This window comes from Hemitrygon akajei, chromosome 6 (genome assembly GCF_048418815.1).
Source record: "Hemitrygon akajei chromosome 6, sHemAka1.3, whole genome shotgun sequence".
Taxonomy (NCBI): domain Eukaryota; kingdom Metazoa; phylum Chordata; class Chondrichthyes; order Myliobatiformes; family Dasyatidae; genus Hemitrygon; species Hemitrygon akajei.
In genome coordinates, this window is record NC_133129.1 from 91,998,871 (window position 1) to 92,018,885 (window position 20,015).

At 46.9% G+C, this 20,015-nt stretch overlaps 1 protein-coding gene across 1 annotated transcript in view; it reads right to left on the reverse strand.

The window, feature by feature from the left end:
* LOC140729269 (vigilin-like) overlaps positions 1-18,159 on the reverse strand; it is a 211,851-nt gene extending 193,692 nt beyond the window's left edge. Inside the window, exon 1 of the mRNA XM_073048850.1 lies at positions 18,043-18,159. The gene's annotated coding sequence lies outside the window, so the exon portion shown is untranslated. The remainder of the gene's footprint in view (positions 1-18,042) is intronic.
* Positions 18,160-20,015: the final 1,856 nt, after the last annotated feature.

Sequence of the window (20,015 nt, forward strand, 5' to 3'; positions counted from 1 at the left end):
CCGTAAACGTTATGTTAACCACGATGCTACCATGCCACCCTGCAGTACAACAAATAGATGGCGCACACTGACACTACTATGCACTGGTGGGAAAGGAGATTCATTTTTAGGGTGCTCGATGGGTGACCACTGAAGTAGGTTGCTATGTCCTGGATAGTACGGAGTTTCTCGAGTGTTGTTTGAACTGTATATATCCAGGCAAACGGAGGGTGTTCCATCACTGGATTGTAGAAAGGTAGTCAGGGATGATTCACTCAGCTCAGGATACCCAGCCTCTTGTAGCCGTTGTAGTCCTGTGGTCGATGGTAATGACACCACCATTAAACAACAGGGTAGGTGATTAGAAGCTCTTGTATTGGTGCCAGGTGCAGCTACAAAGGCAGGACAATAGCAGCTCTATTTCATTAGGAGTTTGAGGAGACTTGGCATGTCATCTGAGACACTCACAAATTTCTACAGGTGTACTGCGGAGAGCATTCTAACTGGCTACATCACCATCTGGTATGGGGGTCGGGGAGAGGGGGCTACTGCACAGGATCAAAATAAGCTACAGAGAGTAGAAAACTTAGTCAGCTCCATTATGGGCACTAGCCTCTGTAGTATCCAGAACATCTTCAAGGAGCAGTGGCTCAAGAAGACAGTGCCCATCTTCAGGACCCCCATCACCCAGGACATGCCTTGTTTTCATTGCTACCATCAGGGAGGAGGTACAGAAGCCTGAAGGCACACACTTAATGATTCAGGAACAGCTTCTTTCTCTCTGCTAGCAGGTTTCTAAATGGACATTGAACCCATGAACATTACCTCACTACTTATTTAATTTAATATTTTATATACCTATTGTAATTCAGTTTTTTCTATTGTGTACATTCAGCCCTCTCTATCGGCGGGAAAACCCGGAAATTGATCATTTCTCACCTTGCGTCTCGCTCGTTCGCTACTGGTGAGCGAGAGGAAGGCGTTTAAGGCTAGTAAGGGATGGCTGGCTAGCTATGTAAAGAGCTCCAGCCTCAAGAACTTAAAGATCACAGGACAGTCGGGATCGGCTGCAGGGTTCCCAGAAGAGCTACGATAGCTGCGTCTGTACTGAACATGTACAGACTTTTTTTCTTGTCATTATTCTCTAAACAATACAGTATAACAACTACAGCATTTTACATTATATTAGGTATTATAAATAATCTACAGATGATTTAAAGTATACGGGAGGATGTGCGTAGGTTATATGCAAATACTACGCCATTTTATATAAGGGACTTGAGCATCCGCGTTTTTTGGTATCCACAGGGGGTCCTGGAACCAATCCCCTGCGGATAAGGAGGGCCGACTGTATAGTATCATGCTGCTGCTGCAAAGACAACATATTTCATGATATATGCTGGTGATATTAAACCCGATTCTGAAAACACATACTTTACACTCAATGGGCGAGGAATGAAATAACCAACAGTTCACATGCCCACCATCAGAGATGAAGCACATTGGCGGAAAAAATGATCGGTTGAAAAAGAATTACTGTGGCAAAATGGCAACCTACTCTGACTAATTAATTTCACTGCTAATAGACAGTCCTTGTCAAAATTTATTTACTAAGATACATCAAAATTCTATCTCCTTTACCATAGCATTGGAGAGGGATAGGAATAAACAAGTTAGAGAAACGTTTAATTGGAGTAAGGGGAAATATGAGGCTATCAGGCAGGAACTTGGAAGCATAAATTGGAAACAAGACGTTCTCAGGGAAAGGTATGGAAGAAATGTGGCAAATGTTCAGGGGATATTTGCGTGGGGTCTGGGTACATAAATTCCAATGTGACATGGAAAGGATGGTAGGGTACAAGATCCATGGTGTATAACGGCTGTTGTAAATCTAGTTAGTCAAGAAGAAGAGTTTACCAAAGGTTCAAAAAACTAGGTAATGATAGGAATCTAGAAGATTATAAGGCTAGCAGGAAGGAGCTTAAGAATGAAATTAGGAGAGCCAGAAGAGGCCATGAGAATGTCTTGGCGGACAGGATTAAGGAAACCTCCAAGGGATTCTACAAGTATGTGAAGAGCAAGAGGATAAGACGTGAGAGAACAGGACTAATCAAGTGTGACAGTGGAGAAGTGCGTATGGAACAGGAGGCGATAGTGGAGGTACTTAATGAATACTTTGCTTCAGTATTCACTATGGAAAAGGATCTTGGTGATTATAGGGACGACTTGCAATGGACTGAAAAGCTTGAGCATGTAGATATTAAGGAAGAGGATGTGCTGGAGTTTTTGGAAAGCATCAGGTAAGTCACCAGGACTGGATGGGATGTACCCCAGGCTACTGTGGGGAGGAGATTGCTGAGCCTCTGGCAATGCTCTTTGCATCATCAATGAGGACAGGAGAGGCTCTGGAGGATTGGAGGGTTGCAGATGTTGTTCCCTTATTCAAGAAAGGGAGTAGGGATAGCCCAGGAAATTATAGGCTAGTGAGTCTTACTTCAGTGGTTGGTAAGTTGATGGAGAAGATCCTGAGAGGCAGGGTTTATGAACATTTGGAGAGGCATAATATGATTAGGAATAGTCAGCATGGCTTTGTGAAAGGCAGGTCGTGACTTATCAGCCTGATAGAATTTTTTGAGGATGTGACTAAACACATTGATGAAGGTAGAACTGTAGATGGAGTGCATATGGATTTCATCAGGGTATTTGATAAGGTACCCCATGCAAGGCTTATTGAGAAAGTAAGGAGGCATGGGATCCAAGGGGACATTGCTTTGTGGATCCAGAACTGGCTTGCCCACAGAAGGCAAAGAGTGGTTGTAGACGGGTCATATTCTGCATGGAGGTCAGTGACCAGTGATGTTCGGAAGGGATCTGTTCTGGAACCCTTAATCTTCGTGATTTTTATAAATGACCTGGATGAGGAAGTGGAGGGATGGGTTAGTAAGTTTGCTGATGACACAAAAGTTGGGGGTGTCATGGATAGTGTGGAGGGCTGTCAGAGGTTACAACAGGACATTGATAGGATGCAAAACTGGGCTGAGAAGTGGCAGATGGAGTTCAACCCAGATAAGTGTGAGGTGGTTCATTTTGGTAGATCAAATATTATGGCAGAATATAGTATTAATGGTAAGACTCTTGGCAGTGTGGAGGATCAGAGGGATCTTGAGGTCCGAGTCCATAGGATACTCAAAGCTGCTATGCAGGTGGACTGTGTGGTTATGGTGTATTGGTCTTCATCAATTGTGGGATTGAGTTTAAGAGCCGAGAGGTAATGTTGCAGCTATACAGGACCCTTGTCAGACCCCACTTGGAGTACTGCACTCAATTCTAGTCGCCTCACTACAGGAAGGACGTGGAAACCATAGGAAAGGTGTAGAGGAGATTGCCTTGTTTGGGGAGCATGCCTTATGAGAATAGGTTGAGTGAACTCGGCCTTTTCTCCTTGGAGCGACAGAGGATGAGAGGTGACCTGATGGAGGTGTACAAGATAATGAGAGGCATTGATCGTGTGGATAGTCAGAGGCTTTTTCCCAGGGCTGAAATGGCTAGCACGAGAGGACATAGTCTTAAGGTGCCTGGAAGTAGGTACAGAGGCTTTGTGGGCAGAAGGGCCTGCATTGTGCTGTTGGTTGTTCTATTTTTCTATACATCATGGAGTTCTAGCCACGCCATCCAGAGACCCCTGATTTAACCCTCGCCTCATTACAGGACAACTTACAGTGACCAATTAACCTACCAACCGATATGTCTTTGGACCGTGGGAGGAAACCCACAGTCACAGGGAGAATGTGTAAACTCCGTATAGACAGCAGCAGCAATTACTTGAGCGCTCGCTTAAAGTACGTGTAACTGAACGAAGTCTAATGCAAAACAATAAACAATCCAAGCACAAGAGAGGAAAATGTACATTGTACCAGCAAACTACACTAAAAAGACTTTAATTTTTGTCAAATCTTACACACCAGGTGAAGCAGTAAGTGGTTCATTCCAATCACAACTTGTGTCTTTAATGCGGCAATCATCCCAGGAGCTCTTACCAAACACAATTTGACACTAAGTCACATAAGGAGATATTGGACAGGTGAGCCCAAGCTTAACAAAGAGATAGGTTTAAAGGACGTCTTACAGGAGAGCTACAAGGTGTGGAGGCACAGAGTTCAGGGAGGGAATACCAGAGAGATTAGGGCTCAGGTGCGTGAAAGCACGTACACTCTTGGTGGAGAGTTTAAATTTAGGGTGAGCCAGCGGCCAGAATAAGAGTATCAGAATCATCATACCAGCAGGTTTATTATCACTGACATCTGTCGTGAGATTTGTTGTTTTGAGGCAGCAGTACATTGCAATGCATAAAATACACTATAACACATTTTAAAAGACAGCAAAAATATTGAAGTAGTGTACATGGATGATTCAGAAATCTGATGGCGGAAGGGAAGAAGCTGTTCCTGAAACATTGAGTATGGGTCTTCAGGTTCCTGTAACGCTTCCTTATTGATAGCAATGAGAAGAGTGTATGCCCTGGGTGGTGAGAATGCTTAATGAGGATGCCACCTTTTTGAAGATGTCCTTGAAAGTGGGGAGGTAGTGCCCACGATAAAGCTGGTTGAGTTTACAATCCACTGCCTCCTGTGCACTGGCCTCTCCATACCAGCTGGTGATGCAACCAAAGGAATGTTCTCCACAGTACATCCGTAGGAATCTGGTGACATATTGGGCAGAAGGTTGTAAGACTAGGAACAGTTATGGAAATAGGGAGGGGTAGATATGGAGGTGATCAGAACATTAAAAGTGAGTCTTTGCTGGATCCAACGTAAGACAGCGAGCAGCAGGAGAACAGGAACAGACGCTGCAGGAATGGGAAACAGAGCTTTGAGAAACAGAAGCTTACCAAAAGTAGGAGATTGGCCAGGACAACATTAAAACGGTCAGGTCTGCAAATAATAAGGGTAAGGATGAGGGTGTAGGCAGTCAAAGTCCTGAGGCAAGAGACCATTCAACATTACATCAGTGGGGGTAAACCGGTTCTGATTATAGGCGAAGGTTCAGGGTTTAAGGTTCAACTAGGGTTAAATGTCATTGGTCTGCCTCAATATTCAGGGCACTTTGTGAGCCTAAAAACTAATGTAATTGCTTCACATTATTTCCATCAGAGTGTTAGATCACAGTACAGGCCCTTTGGCCCACGATGCTATGCCGACCACTTAACCTACTCTAACCCTCCCTCCTACACAGCCCTCCATTTTTCTTCCATCCATGTGCCTATCCAAGAGTCTCGTAATTGTTCCCAATGTATCTGCCTCTACCATCACCCCTGACAGTACATTCCATGTACTCAAAGTTCAAAGTAAATTTATTATCGAAGCATATATATATCACCATATATTATCCTTAAGATATTCCCTCTCCTATACTTTCCTTCAATCAACTTAAAAATGTCCCTTCCTATTAGCTATTTATAAAAGACACTAGCTGCTCTACCTCATATGGTACAACCTCTGGGGTGTACCTCTATCATCTTTCACATCTCTATCACGCCTCTCATCCTCCTTTGCTCCAAATAAGAAAGTCCTAGCTTACTGAAACTATTTCCATAAGAAATTTAATTATTTTTATTTATTTATTGAGATATAGTACAGAATAGGCCCTTCCAGCCCTTCAAGCTGTGCTGCTCTGCAGTCTCCCAATTTAATACCAGCCTCATGAGAACATAAGAAATAGGGACGGGACAAGGGACAATTTACAATGAACAATTAGCCTACCAACTGGTACGTCTTTGGACTGTGGAAGGAAATCCACGCGGTCATGGGGAGAAAGTACAGACTCCTGACAGGCAGTAGCGGGAATTGAACCCGGGTTGCTGGTACCATAAAGCGTTGTGCTAAACACTACACAGCTGTGCTGCTCCTCACTTCCAGGCAGCAGCCTGGTAAATCTCCTCTGCACCTTCTCTAATGCTTCCACATTCTTCCTATAATGAGGCAACCAGAATCTGTTCATATATGTTACCCCAAGAAGTCAGTCAGTTCACATATCGTTCACTGCCATACCTAAACCATCCTACTGGTCATTAATAGCTTGGGCCAGGGTCACACGTCCAGTTCACAGCTGCTTCTGGGGCCTTGTTCTGTACAAGATAATTAACTGAATGCTAAGAGATTCAGAACCAGACGTGGAAGAGATCATTCCAGCCACACCACCAGTAACACTCGATTTAACACTAGCCAAATCACAGGACAAATTACAATGACCCATTAAATTATAACTGGTTAAGTCACTGGACTGTGGGAGCACCTATGCATTCCATGGAGAGGAGGCACAAACTCCTTACAAAAGATACCGGGACTGAACTCCAAACTCTGTAATAGCCTCGCGCTAACTGCTATGCTACCATGGTGCCCCAACGATTTAGAAAGTGCTGACTGAAAGGATGGAAACTAAAGTAATGTTTGCTCCATTTATTATGTGCACAGCGTATGACGTGGGCGATCACGGTCTTTCCATGACCACGATTGTCCTTGCCAAATTTTTCTACAGAAGTGGTATGCCATTGCCTTATTCTGGGCAGTGTCTTTACAAGACAGGTGGCCCCAGCCATTATCAATACTTTTCGAAGTCTGAGTGCCTGGTGTCAGTGGTCACATAACCAGTTCTTGTGATATGCACCAGCTGCCCATACGATCATCCACCACCTGCTCCCCATGGCTTCACATGACCCTGATCGGGAGGGAGGGGGGGGGGCTAAGCAGGTGATACACCTTGCCCAAGAGTGACCCGCAGACTAGCGGAGGCAAGGAGAGCCTAACACTTCCCTTAGCAGAGAGGTACCTCCACCCTGCCTCCAATACAATGTTTGGCATTGCATGCAAAAAGCGAAATCACATAGGAGAGTGGGGTTGAACTTAGCAGGGCAACTTTCAAAGGCCCGTTGTGTCACAGTGGCTGCATAGCCTCATTCACTGCTGTGTGATCCCTTGGATTTCTCATGTACTCTAGTGTTATGACTTTAATTGGTCTCTCCTTATTGCTTATCCTTCCACACCACTGCCCAAACTATAAGCCATAGGCAAAGCCTCTGCAAATATTGCTCTGCTTTCAATCTTTCCACATGAAAAATCCCATAACCTGTGAGTTATACGTGCCTTACGAGGGTAAACAAATCATAAACACAAGAAAATCTGCAGATACTGGAAATCCAAAGTAACACACACAAATTGCTGGAGGAACTCAGCAAGTCGGGCAGCATCTGTGGAAGTGAATAGACAGTTGCCGTTTTGGGCCGAGACCTTCTTCAAGAACCAGTCCTGAAGAAGAGTGCAGAGATTAGAACAATGCTTTACAGTACACAGGTGACCTGGGTTCAACATCTGCCACTGCCTGTAAGGAGTATGCACATTCCCCTGTGACCATGTGGGCTTCCTCCTGATGCTCCAGTTTCCTCCTACAGCCGGTAGGTTGATTAGTCATTGTAAATTGTCCTGTGATTAGGCTCGAATTAAATCAAAGTTTTGAGGGGGCGGCGCAACTCGAAGGGCTGCAAGGATCTATTTCATGCTGCATCTTAAGAAATAAATAAATAATGAGGGTCTTGGCCCGAAACGTCAACTGTTTACTCATTTCTATAGATGCTGCCTGACCTGCTGAGTTCCTCCACCATTTTGTGTGTGATGCTTATAAGGATAGGTTGAGTGAGCTGGGGCATTTCTCTTTGGAGTGAAGTAAGATGAGAGGTGACTTGATAGAGGTGGACAAGATAAGAGGCCTTGGCCACGTAGGCAGCCAGAGTAATTTCCCCAAGGCATAAGAGGCTAATACCAGGGGGCATAATTGTAAGGTATTTAGAGGAAAGTATAGGGGGCATGCCAGAGTAAGTTCTTATACACAGAGTGATGAGTGCTTAGAACATCCTACCAAGGGTGGTGGTAGTGTTAAATGCATTCAGAACATTTAAGAAACTGGTATATAGGTACGTGGATGGTAGAAAAATGGAGGGCTATGGTTAAGAGGTTGGTACAACATTGTGGGTCGCAGGGTCTGTAGTGTGCTATTGTATTCCATGTATGCAAATGACTGATTGCCTGCAATGCAGTCAAATTTCCAAATCCACGGCTTAGGATTGGGGGAATCACTTAGTGTCCAGAGCTGCACATTATTCCGGAGAATCCAACATCATTTGGGAGGCATCCGCTTCCTCGTCGAGCTGACGGGCTTGAGCTTGCAAAGTGCCTTCCTCAGAGGCAGCAATATGTAGCTAATGCAGTGTGTCAGAAATACCACCTCCCTCACTGTATGCTTGGGAAACTCTCTCCTGAATCCCGCTCGGGGCTGGCTGACAAGCCATGCAGCAGTTGCACCGTGCCGATACAAAGCAGGAGCAATGCTTTTCAATTCATCCTGCCTACTGCACTGCGTGTACAAACAGACTGGAGGAATATAAAGGATTCAAACACTTTCACAATCTCAGTGGCCCTGAAAATAATACTATCTGTTAATTTCATAAGAGCATCGAAATACTCCCTGATATTTGCAAGGGGAGAAAAGATGATAATTCAGCCCCTCTAACTCTGGCCTACCACTCAGTTTATCATAAATAATCTGCATCTTGCATTCAGTCATCTGAAACTACTTGGAGGTTAAAAACATTCACTTTATCCAGTTTCCCCTCAAAGCCCAACTGATGGCCAATACACACACTGGAGGTCACAGGATCAAACCGTCAGTACGAGCAATATAATTACTGAATCCCTGGATTAGGTGCCTACGTGTTGTTTCAACTCCAAAAACCTAGCCATTAAGACCATAAGACATCAGAGCTCAATTATGTTAATTAAGCTCAATTAATTAATTTATTTGTTTGTTAATAAATATTTATTAATGCAGAATTAGGCTATTTGCCCCATTAAGTCTGCTTGTCATTCCATCACGGCTGATTTATTTCCCTCTGAACCCCATTCTCCTGCCTTCACCCCATAGGCTTTGACGTTCTTACCAATCAAGAACCTATCAACCTCTGCAAAGGACGTAGGAGGTTAATTTGCAGATTGAGTTGGTGGTGAGGAAGGCTCAAAGGTAAAAGCATAGATGTAATGTTGAGGCTTTATAAGGCACTGGTAAGGCCTCACCTGGAGTTATGAGAGCAATTTTACGCCCCTTATTTAAGAAAGGGCATGCTGACATTCAAGAGGGTTCAGAAGAGAATCAAGAGAATGATTCTGGGAATGAAAGCGGTACCATATGTGGACCATTTGATAGTTCTGGCCTGTACTCACTGGAATTCAGAAGGACAAAAGGGGGGGGGATTCATTAAAATCTATCGAATGTTTAAAAGCCTCAATTGAGTGGATGTGAAGAGAATGTTTCCTATGGTGGGAGAGTTTAAGATCAGAGGACACAAGCCTCAGAGTAGAGGGATGTCCATTTCAAGTGGAGATGAGGAGGAATTTCTTTAGGCAGGGGGTGGTGAATCTATGGAATTCATTGCCACAGGCAGCTGTGGAGGCCAAGTACAATTAAAGCAGAGGTTCAATCATCAGGGCATGAAGGAATACAGTGAGAAGGCAGGAGGTTGTGGCTGAAAGGGAAACGTGAAATGGCAGAGCAGACTCTGGGCCAAATGGCCTTATTGTGTTCCTATACCTTATGCTCTTATGGTCTTAAATACACTCAATGACGTGGCCTCCACAGCCATCCATGGCAATGAATTCCACAGATTTGCCATCTTCTAGTTAAAGGAATTACTCCTCATCTCTGTTCTAAAGGGACGTCTTTCTATTCCGAAACTGTGACCTCTGGTCTTGGACTTCCCCGCTATAGGAAACACCATCACCGTGTCCACTTTATCTAGGTCAGGGGTTCCCAACCTTTCATAAGGCATGGAACCCTACCATTAACCCGAGAGGTGCATCAACCCCAGGTTGGGAAGCCTGGATCTTAGTTCTCCAATACTCAGTAGGTTGATATCTGGTAATTCAGCTGGAAACATAGTTTACGCGGCCTCTGTTTGCAGAGAAGGTCTAGTGATACCTATCAGGGGCAAAAATGTGTATGAGTAGCCAGGGAGAAAGCACCTGCAATTTCCAGCATCGGGGGTCCACAGTCCAAAGCCTCTGTGTTTGTAATAAGGGAGGCACAAGAACCAACTTCATTTGCCACACATGTATGTGTGTTTGTACACCATTCAGCCATTATAAACACAAGTGATTCTGCAGATGCTGGAAATCCAGAACAACACACACAAAATGCTGGAAGAACTCAGCAGGTCAGACAGCATCAGTGGAAATGAACAAACAGTCGACATTTCGGGCCAAGGCACTTCTTCAGGACTGGAAAGGAAGAGGGAAAGATGCCAGAATAAAAAGCTGGTGGGGGGGAGGAGGATAGCTGAAAACTACCATTTCTACAATTATAAAGAATAATGGATTATAAAGAAATAAAACTGGTTAAGTACAGATAAAGATTGAAGTGTGCATAAATCCCAGCATATACTTGCAATGTAAACAATTATCAACAGTGGCTTAAAGTGTTTGTAGTGCAGTGATTGGGGAGGTTTGGGGGCAAATTAGAAAGGCTGATCAGATTAAGTACCTGGGGGTAGAAACTTTTAGGATGGTGTTTAAGTTTTTGATTTAATAGCCCTACAACATTTTCCAACAACTTCTGTCATTCATTCTTTGGAGTTCCCACCTGTTATCGTGGATTTCTGTGAAGAGTAAGAATTTCAGGTTGTAGATAGATAGATAGATACTTTATTCATCCCCATGGGGAAATTCAACTTTTTTTCCAATGTCCCATACACTTGTTGTAGCAAAACTAATTACATACAATACTTAACTCAGTAAAAAATATGATATGCATCTAAATCACTATCTCAAAAAGCATTAATAATAGCTTTTAAAAAGTTCTTAAGTCCTGGCGGTAGAATTGTAAAGCCTAATGGCATTGGGGAGTATTGACCTCTTCATCCTGTCTGAGGAGCATACTGTATACTGTATACATTCTCTGATTAAATGGAACCATGGAACTCTGCCATGGATGACTGTGAAAGGAAGAGGGTTAGGCATGGTACTAGCAACCCCGTCCTGTAAAAACCTAGAGTTACAGGAGCTCCAGAGTTTTATCCTCAGGAGGGGAAGGATCTTCGCCTAGAAGACATATAGATGGGTCACACCTGGGACAACTTGAAAGACTGGCCCAAGACAGAGGGCTCTGGAGAGCTGCTGTTGGCAGCCTAGGCACCAGTAGGGATCGATGGGCTTATAAAGAAGACAGTGTTTTCCATAGGGGAGCTTTTGGAAAAGGTAGGCTGTGAGGTGTGCAGTGTCCGCGATGATTTTTCCTGCCTGCTTCATTGTCCTGGACATACAAGTCCTGCATTGATGGTAGACAGCAGCCAGTGACCTTTTCTGCAGATCTGACAGTACACTTAAGAAGATAGAAGGTCGGAATAATAATTATGGCTTGCAGAATACAGAACGTGAAAATTCTACTTGTCAGCCATGGCTCAGTAAGCAACCCTTTAACTTCAGATTGCGCTTATATATTGAAAAGATTTTAAATTGAGTCCTCACAAATGATATAAAAGACTCTGATGACAAAACTTCATGAAGCTGTGGCAGTGTGAGGTGGTGCTGAGGGAGGAAACCTTCTCCATGATTAGAAAGCACAGTGGCACTGTAACAGCAGCTTTAGTATGTTACCAAACGCTCTTGCAAATTTCTATAGATGTATGGAGGAGAGCATTCTTGCTGGCTACATCACTGCCTGATATGAATTGGAAAATTCCTGCACAGGATTGGAAAAAGCTGCAGGGAATTGTAGACACAAGAAAGTGCACAGATGTTGGAAATCCAAAGTAATACACACAAAATGCTGGAGGAACTCAGCTGCACAGGCAGCTTCTATGGAAGGGCTGGAAAGACAGCAGAATAAAAATGCAGGGGAGGGGAGATGCATGACGAAGCGGAGCTCCTATATACAACGGGTCTCACCAATGTAGAGGAGGCCACATTCGCAGAAGATGACCCCAGCAGGTTCACAGGTATGGTGGTGCTTCATCTGTAAAGACTGTTTGGAGCCCTGAATGCAGGTGAGGGAGGAGATGAATGGACAGGTGAATCACTTTGGCCACTTGCAGGGACAGGTGCTGGAGGGAAGGGATGAATGGTCAAGGGAATCACAGAGGGAGTGATAGACTCAGCCAGCTCCATCACGGACACTAGACCACCCTACTCCTCCCAACCATAAAGACATCTTCAAAAGGTTGTGCCCCAAAGGCGGCAGCATCCATCACTGGGGACCCACACCATTCAGGATATGCCCTCTTTCCGCTTCTACCATCAGGGGCCTGAAAACACACGCTCTATGTTTTTGGAATAGATTCTTCCCCTCTGCCATCAGATTTCTGAACGGCCCATGAATCCATGAACACCACCTCACTATTTTGCTATCCATTTGCACTATTTTTTAAAAAATATTCTCATTCTAACTTATATTTTTAATGTATTGTACTGTTACGGTGCCACAAAGGAACAAATTTCACAACACATGTCAATGGTAATAAACCTATCTAAACTGTCTCTCAGGTTCAAGTGTGACCCTAGGTTTACAAGGATATTGCCGGGACTTGAGAAACTGAGTTACAGAGAAAGGTTGAATAGGTTAGGACTTTATTCCCTGGAGCGTAGAAGAATGAGGGGAGATTTGATAGAGGTATATAAAATTATGATAGGAATAGATAGAGTGAATGCAAACAGGCTTTTTCCACTGAGGCCAGGGGAGAAAAAAACCAGAGGACATGGGTTAAGGGTGAAGGGGGAAAAGTTTAAAGGGAACATTGGGGGGGCTTCTTCACGCAGAGAGTGGTGGGAGTGTGGGATGAATGAGCTGCCAGATGAAGTGGTAACTGCAGGCTCACTTTTAACATTTAAGAAAAACTTGGGACAGGTACATGGATGAGAGGGGTATGGAGGGATATGGGTCAGGTGCAGGTTAGTGGGACTAGGCAGAAAAATGGTTTGGTACAGCCAAGAAGGGCCAAAAGGCCTGTTTTTGTGCTGTAATGTTCTATGGTCCTAGGTACTGTCTGTTGTTTAAGACTGAAAGGTCTCAGCGGTCAAGCAATGTCTGTGGGGGCAAATGGACAGTCGATGCTTTGGGTCAAGATGCTCCAAACGGACTGAAAGGTAGAGGGGAGATAGGACAGAGAATTCAGGAGGAGTGGGACAGGAGACAATTCTTATGCTCTTATTGTTTGGTTCTTGGTTAGTCTAGGCATGAAAGCTTACAGGGAGAAGGCAGGAGAATGGGGTTGAGGGGGAAATGGACCAGCTATGATGAACGAGCGTAACAGACTCGATGGGCTGAATGGCTTAATTCTGCTCCTATGTCTCATGGTCAAGGTCAGGGGTTCCCAACCTGGGGTCCAGTGACCCCTTGGTTAATGGTAGGGGTCCACGGCATATAAAAGATTGGGAACCCCCAGTCTAAGTAACAGGCGGATCTAGGTGGGGAAGGGTGACAGGCAGGTGGAGGATGGGGGTAGGTGGGTAAAAGCAACAGGCAGAGGCAGCCAAGGGCCACAGACGGTAGGATCTGATAGGAGAGGAAGATGGAACAAACTGAGGGAGGGAGGACACAGTGAGAGGGGTGAGCGAGTGATAAGCAGATGGAGGTTGTAGTAGAAGGGACTGAGTAGACCAGGAAAAGAGAGGAAAAAGGTTAGGGGGGAGCAGATTACTTAAAATTGTAGAATTCTGTTTAATAGAACCCTCAGCGGGAATATGAGGCGTTTTTTCTCTAGTTAGCTCTGACAGTGGAGGAGGCCGAAGACAGACAGGTTGGTGTGGGGGGGGGGGGGGGGCGATGAGGAGGAGAATTCAAATGGCCAGCAGGCACAGCCCAGGTTCTCAGCAAAGTAGTCACCGAGTCTGCATTTGGTCGACATGGCTACATTGAAAGCACAGAATGGAACAGAGGAGGTTGGGGGATGAACGTGTGACTCTCTGCCTTCACACCTGGAAGGGCTGGATAGTGGGGAGGTAGATGTAAGGACAGACGTTACATCTCCTGTGGTTACAGAAGAAAGTACCTGTGGGACTGGAAAGCTGCAGGATGAGCAAAGAGAGTTAGAGAGGCCCCTGTCGAAAGGGGTTGGGAGGCAGACTCAGGTAGAGTGGCCCCTGTCGAAAGGGGTTGGGAGGCAGACTCAGGTAGAGTGGCCCCTGTCGAAAGGGGTTGGGAGGCAGACTCAGGTAGAGTGGCCCCTGTCGAAAGGGGTTGGGAGGCAGACTCAGGTAGAGTGGCCCCTGTCGAAAGGGGTCGGGAGGCAGACTCAGGTAGAGTGGCCCCTGTCGAAAGGGGTTGGGAGGCAGACTCAGGTAGAGTGGCCCCTGTCGAAAGGGGTTGGGAGGCAGACTCAGGTAGAGTGGCCCCTGTCGAAAGGGGTCGGGAGGCAGACTCAGGTAGAGTGGCCCCTGTCGAAAGGGGTTAAGAGGGGAAAATGTGGCTGTTGTTAGGGTCACGTTAAAGTTCGATGTCAACGGACTGAACATATATATATATAGTGGGAGTGTATGGGGTGTCCAGAAGGGGTAGCACCTCTAGTGAAGGGGCTTGTCATGTCCATTCTGTGGCAGCTCACTCACCTTTGGTCCTCACCAGACACTCAACTCTCACCTGTGGCTCTAAGCAATTGTTTGTATGCGACACACCCCAGCACAACACCAAGTGAGGGTAGATGAGGGTAGCCGGCGGCCTCATACCCTGGTGAGATAAGGACATGCCTGTCCTAGTGTGCAAAGTCAGCTCCGGCAGACAGGCCAGATGAGATCCACAGTGACATCCAACAGCTAGGAAGGTGGTTCTACAACATTCCGCGGAGAGCGAAAGGCACGACAAGGCACAGAAGGTCATCCACTGCAACCAAGGAAGACCCCAGTTTGTGACGCTTGCTCGTACCACTGGACCGGACTTCTCAGTTGGAGTGTGAGGAGCTGCCCCAATGCAATGGCTTTTCTACTTTAAACACTCTTCCGCACAGGACTCCCGTCACGTCGGCCATAATGGACAACCACCATATCCAACCAAATAAAGCCAAGTCCAGACCACAGTGCACCCACAAAACACAGACCACACGCAGCACATAAACAAAATATTACCATAAATAACTGAATAAAGTATCATTTAAAATGCATGCAGTGCACAGCGCAGGTAAACAGTAAACAACTCACTGTCCCAGTGATGAGAACTCAGTGGTGGCAGGGTATTCATTAGTCTCACAGCCTGAGGGAAGAAGCTGTTATCTAGTCTGATAGTCCTAGCCCTGATGCTTCTGTACCTCCTTCCTGACAGTAGTGGGTCAAAGAGATTGTGGGACGGGTGGTAGGGATCGTAGCTAATGCTTCGTCTGAAATGCTCTGGGTAAATGTCACAAATACAGAAGAGATACCCCAATGATCCTCTTGTCATCTGTAGGGTCTTATCAAAAATGATGTGCTGGAAGCATAAGCTAGTTGAGTGAAATATACGGATCTAGGGAATTCCATCCCCAGTCTGCCTGGTGGGGAGGTGGGCTGTCAGTAAAAGTGAGGGAAATGGAGGAGGTGCGACCAAGAGCTCCGATAACCTCTGCTGTCCTTGTGACCGCGTGGGTTTTCATTTGGTGCTTCAGTGTCCTCCAAATTCCCAAAGATTTACATGCTTTTAGTTAAACTGCACCTCCAGCATAGGTGGAAGTTGGAGAGGGGGGGCAGAGAGAATTGATAAATGGGGAAACACATTTGACAGAATTGCTGAGGGTTAGTACAGGTGCTTACATTATAACAAGATGAGAGAGATAAGCCTGTATATACCTTTAACAGCAATTTAAAAAAAAAATCTGGTCACTCTCATATTGCTGACTGTAAATGCTCGATGAGCACACACTGGTGTGATGGGGGGGGGGGGCGGAGTCCAGGAGGGAAGGTGGGGAAGAGAGAAAGAGTCCGGAGGCAAGTGGGTGGGGGAGATGAAGAGTCCAGGACGTGGCGCGGAAGAGTCTGGAAGGGAAAGTGGTGGGGGGGCCAGAGAGAGTCCGGGAGGGAAGGGAGTGGGGGAGAAAGTCCAAGGGGGAGAGAGTCCGGGGGGGGAAGGGAGGGGGAGAGAGTCCCTGGGGGGGGTTGAAGGGAGGGGGAGAGAGTCCGGGGGGGGGAGGAAGGGAGGGGGAGAGAGTCTGGGGGGGGGAGGAAGGGAGGGGGAGAGAGTCCGGGGGGGGGGAGGAAGGGAGGGGGAGAGAGTCGGGGGGGGAGGAAGAGAGGGGGAGAGAGTCGGGGGGGGAGGAAGAGAGGGGGAGAGAGTCGTGGGGGAGGAAGAGAGGGGGAGAGTGTCCGGGGGGGGGGAGGAAGAGAGGGGGAGAGAGTCCGGGGGGAAGGGAGGAAGGGAGGGGGAGAGAGTCCGGGGGGAAGGGAGGAAGAGAGGGGGAGAGAGTCCGGGGGGGGGGAGGAAGAGAGGGGGAGAGAGTCCGGGGGGAAGGGAGGAAGAGAGGGGGAGAGTGTCCGGGGGGGGGGGAGGAAGAGAGGGGGAGAGAGTCCGGGGGGAAGGGAGGAAGAGAGGGGGAGAGTGTCCGGGGGGGGGGAGGAAGAGAGGGGGAGAGAGTCCGGGGGGAAGGGAGGAAGAGAGGGGGAGAGTGTCCGGGGGGGGGGAGGAAGAGAGGGGGAGAGTGTCCGGGGGGGGGGAGGAAGAGAGGGGGAGAGAGTCCGGGGGGAAGGGAGGAAGAGAGGGGGAGAGTGTCCGGGGGGGGGGAGGAAGAGAGGGGGAGAGAGTCCGGGGGGAAGGGAGGAAGGGAGGGGGAGAGAGTCCGGGGGGGGGAGGAAGAGAGGGGGAGAGAGTCGGGGGGGGAGGAAGAGAGGGGGAGAGAGTCGTGGGGGAGGAAGAGAGGGGGAGAGTGTCCGGGGGGGGGGAGGAAGAGAGGGGGAGAGTGTCCGGGGGGGGGGGGAGGAAGAGAGGGGGAGAGAGTCCGGGGGGAAGGGAGGAAGGGAGGGGGAGAGAGTCTGGGGGGGGGGGAGGAAGAGAGGGGGAAAGAGTCCGGGGGGGGGGAGGAAGAGAGGGGGAGAGAGTCCGGGGGGGGGGGAAGGAAGGGAGGGGGAGAGAGTCCGGGGGAGGAAGAGAGGGGGAGAGTGTCCGGGGGGGGGGGAGGAAGAGAGGGGGAAAGAGTCCGGGGGGGGGGGGGGAGGAAGAGAGGGGGAGAGAGTCCGGGGGGGGGGGGGGAAGGAAGGGAGGGGGAGAGAGTCCGGGGGAAGGGAGGGGGCAGAGAGAGTCCTGGAGGGAAAGGGGGAGGAAGAGGAAAAGGAGAAAGACATACACACAAACACATTCGGGTTTCCCTGTGATATCAACTTCAACGCCAGAGCGTGCCCTGAGGCACTGCACCTACTGCCGACACTCATACTCATTTCGATTGTTGCAGCCTCCAGGCTGACAATCACTGTCACCAATCACCGGCTCTGCGTTAACCAACAACATTTTCCGAGAGAGCCAGCCTGTCAGTGGGACCAGCGACATTCTGGCACTGCAGCAGGCGAAGAGATCATAAATAACAGTGAAAATTAAAATCCCCACGGTCAAATAAATGGCTGCCATGCAAAAATAAAGAAGAGCTGATGTCCAGAGGGGCATGAGGGAGGGTTAGCCCGCTGCACAGGCTGCAGGTAGTGGGAGTGAGGGTGTGGAGGGGGAACCCCAGGCCACCTCGACCCTCTGCCCTTCTTCCCCAGGGCCCGAGCTCAGGCTCCGGGGGAGGCCACAACTCGAGGCCCGCCACCTCCAACATTCATTCCCCCTCGTTCCCCTTTCCCATCCCACTCCGTGAAAAATAAAGGCTAGAAAATGCTGATCACCAGTTAATCCAACCAGGTTAGCGCTGACTAGCACCTAACCAGCATAATTATTATTAACCAGCCAGCCACCTTCAGGTTGGACTGACAGCCACAGTTAAATGCACCCCTCCCCTGTCCCGACGCACCTATCTCACTGGTTATGCTAGTTGTGATGGGGTTAACGAGTTAACTAGCGCTCGCCCCCGGTTTAACTCACCGAACACCTCGAGCTGGGGATAAACATCAGCCGCAGAGTCGGGTCGCTCCGCACGCCCGCCGGCACGCTGCCGCTGCGTCGCCACGCACGGTGTGACGTTACACGCAAGGACCCGCCCCCTCCACTCCACCCGGCCACCGATCGTGTGCACACGCGCAGTGCGTTCAAGGTGGTGAGATGTGCATTCACCTAGCGCCTGTACCCCGTTTGCTAAAACATTCTTAGGACTTTTTTTTTTGCAGCACTCATCCTGATCGTAAAGCAGGAAGATTTATAAATGCTGAAACCCACCCAAGTCCTATAAGCAGATGATAATAAGTCCTTCTCAGCGATGACTATAACAACACTAGACAACAGTTTTTTTCCGAAAGCGTTGCTTCCTCAGAATTTGTTTTGTTTATGATAGCCCGCTTGAAGCTGAACACAAATATAATTTCAGACCACTTATAGGAATTTGGAGAAATAAGAAATTAACTTTTATTATGTATATGTTTAATTGAATAACACTGCTGGCACTTTACAATAGTTCAATTCAACTAAAATATTTTGTTGATGATTTTCATTTGTACTCAGTGTCTGAGGCTTCTTGCTTAAGTGTCCAACAATAATCAGCCAGCATTGGTGGATTCCTGTTGCCCCAATACCCTTTCTACATGACCACAATGTCCTTGTGAAACTTTTCACTGTGCTGGTCACTGACAGCACTAAGATTTGCAGGGAAGTGCTGAAAGTGAATCTTTAGTGACACATTGCACTTCATGGTTCTGTAGACTTGAAGCATGTTGTCATCCAGCTCCGTGTAGTTTGGTGCTCTGTAGTTGCCAAGAAAACTCCCAACAACATCCTTGAATGCCTTCCATGTGATTTTCTCTGGTCCCAATAGAAGTTCTTTGAATTGCCTGTCATTGATGACCTGTTTGAATTGTGGACCAACAAAAATGCCTTCCTTAATTTCAGCATCATTTATTCTGACTTGAACTATTCTGAATTGAAATAGCCAATACAGGCAATTTTTTTAAAAAGGTGCATGATAAGGAAATTTCATGGTGACTTTCATGATCAGCAGCCCAAAATCCATAAGATACACCCAAAAGTATTGGGGAAGCCAAATCTTTGTTGTCCAGAGTTACTTGTTCTTTTTTGTAAAAACTGTGATTAATTTCTGCTTTCTGGTGAATGCAATTTATCTGATGCTCTGAGCCTGTGATGCTGCTGCAAATAAGATTTTCATTGCACCTGTGCATACATGTACTTATGCAGACGACAATAAACCTGAGTTTAACTGTAATGCCATAAGACATACGATCATAATTAGGCCATTTGACCCTCTGAGTTTGCCTTGTATTTTTCTGTTATCTTGCCTTATATCTGAATGGAAAATCCTACAAAAGGTAATGGATCTGGTTCGGTACATCAAAGGTAAAGGCCCCCCAACCACTGAGCACATCTACATGAAATGTTGTCACGGGAAAGCAGCATCAATCCTCACCACCCAGGCCATGCTCTTTACTCACTGCTGCCATCAGGTACAAGGTACAAAAGTTTCAAGACTTGCACGAACAGGTTCAAGAATAGTTACTGTCCCTCAGCCATGAGGCTTTTAAACAAAATGGGAGAACTACACTCAACATCACTTGCCCTATCATTGAGATGTTCCCGCAACCAATAATCGCATTTTAAGCACTCTTTATCTTGTTTCTCATGGTCTCATTATTTATCGCTATTTATTTATTTTTTCATTTGCACAGTTTGTTGGTTTCTGCACTCTGGTTGATCTTGCATTGACCCTGTTACAGTTACTATTCTATAGATTTGCTGAGTATGCCCACAGGAAAGTGAATCTCAGGGTTTTATACGCTGACATATATGTACTTTGATAATAAGATTTTCTTTGAACTTTGCATAAGATGAAACATAAACATGAGATTCCACTGGTGCTATAATTCCAGAGTAACACACTCAAAATGCTGGAG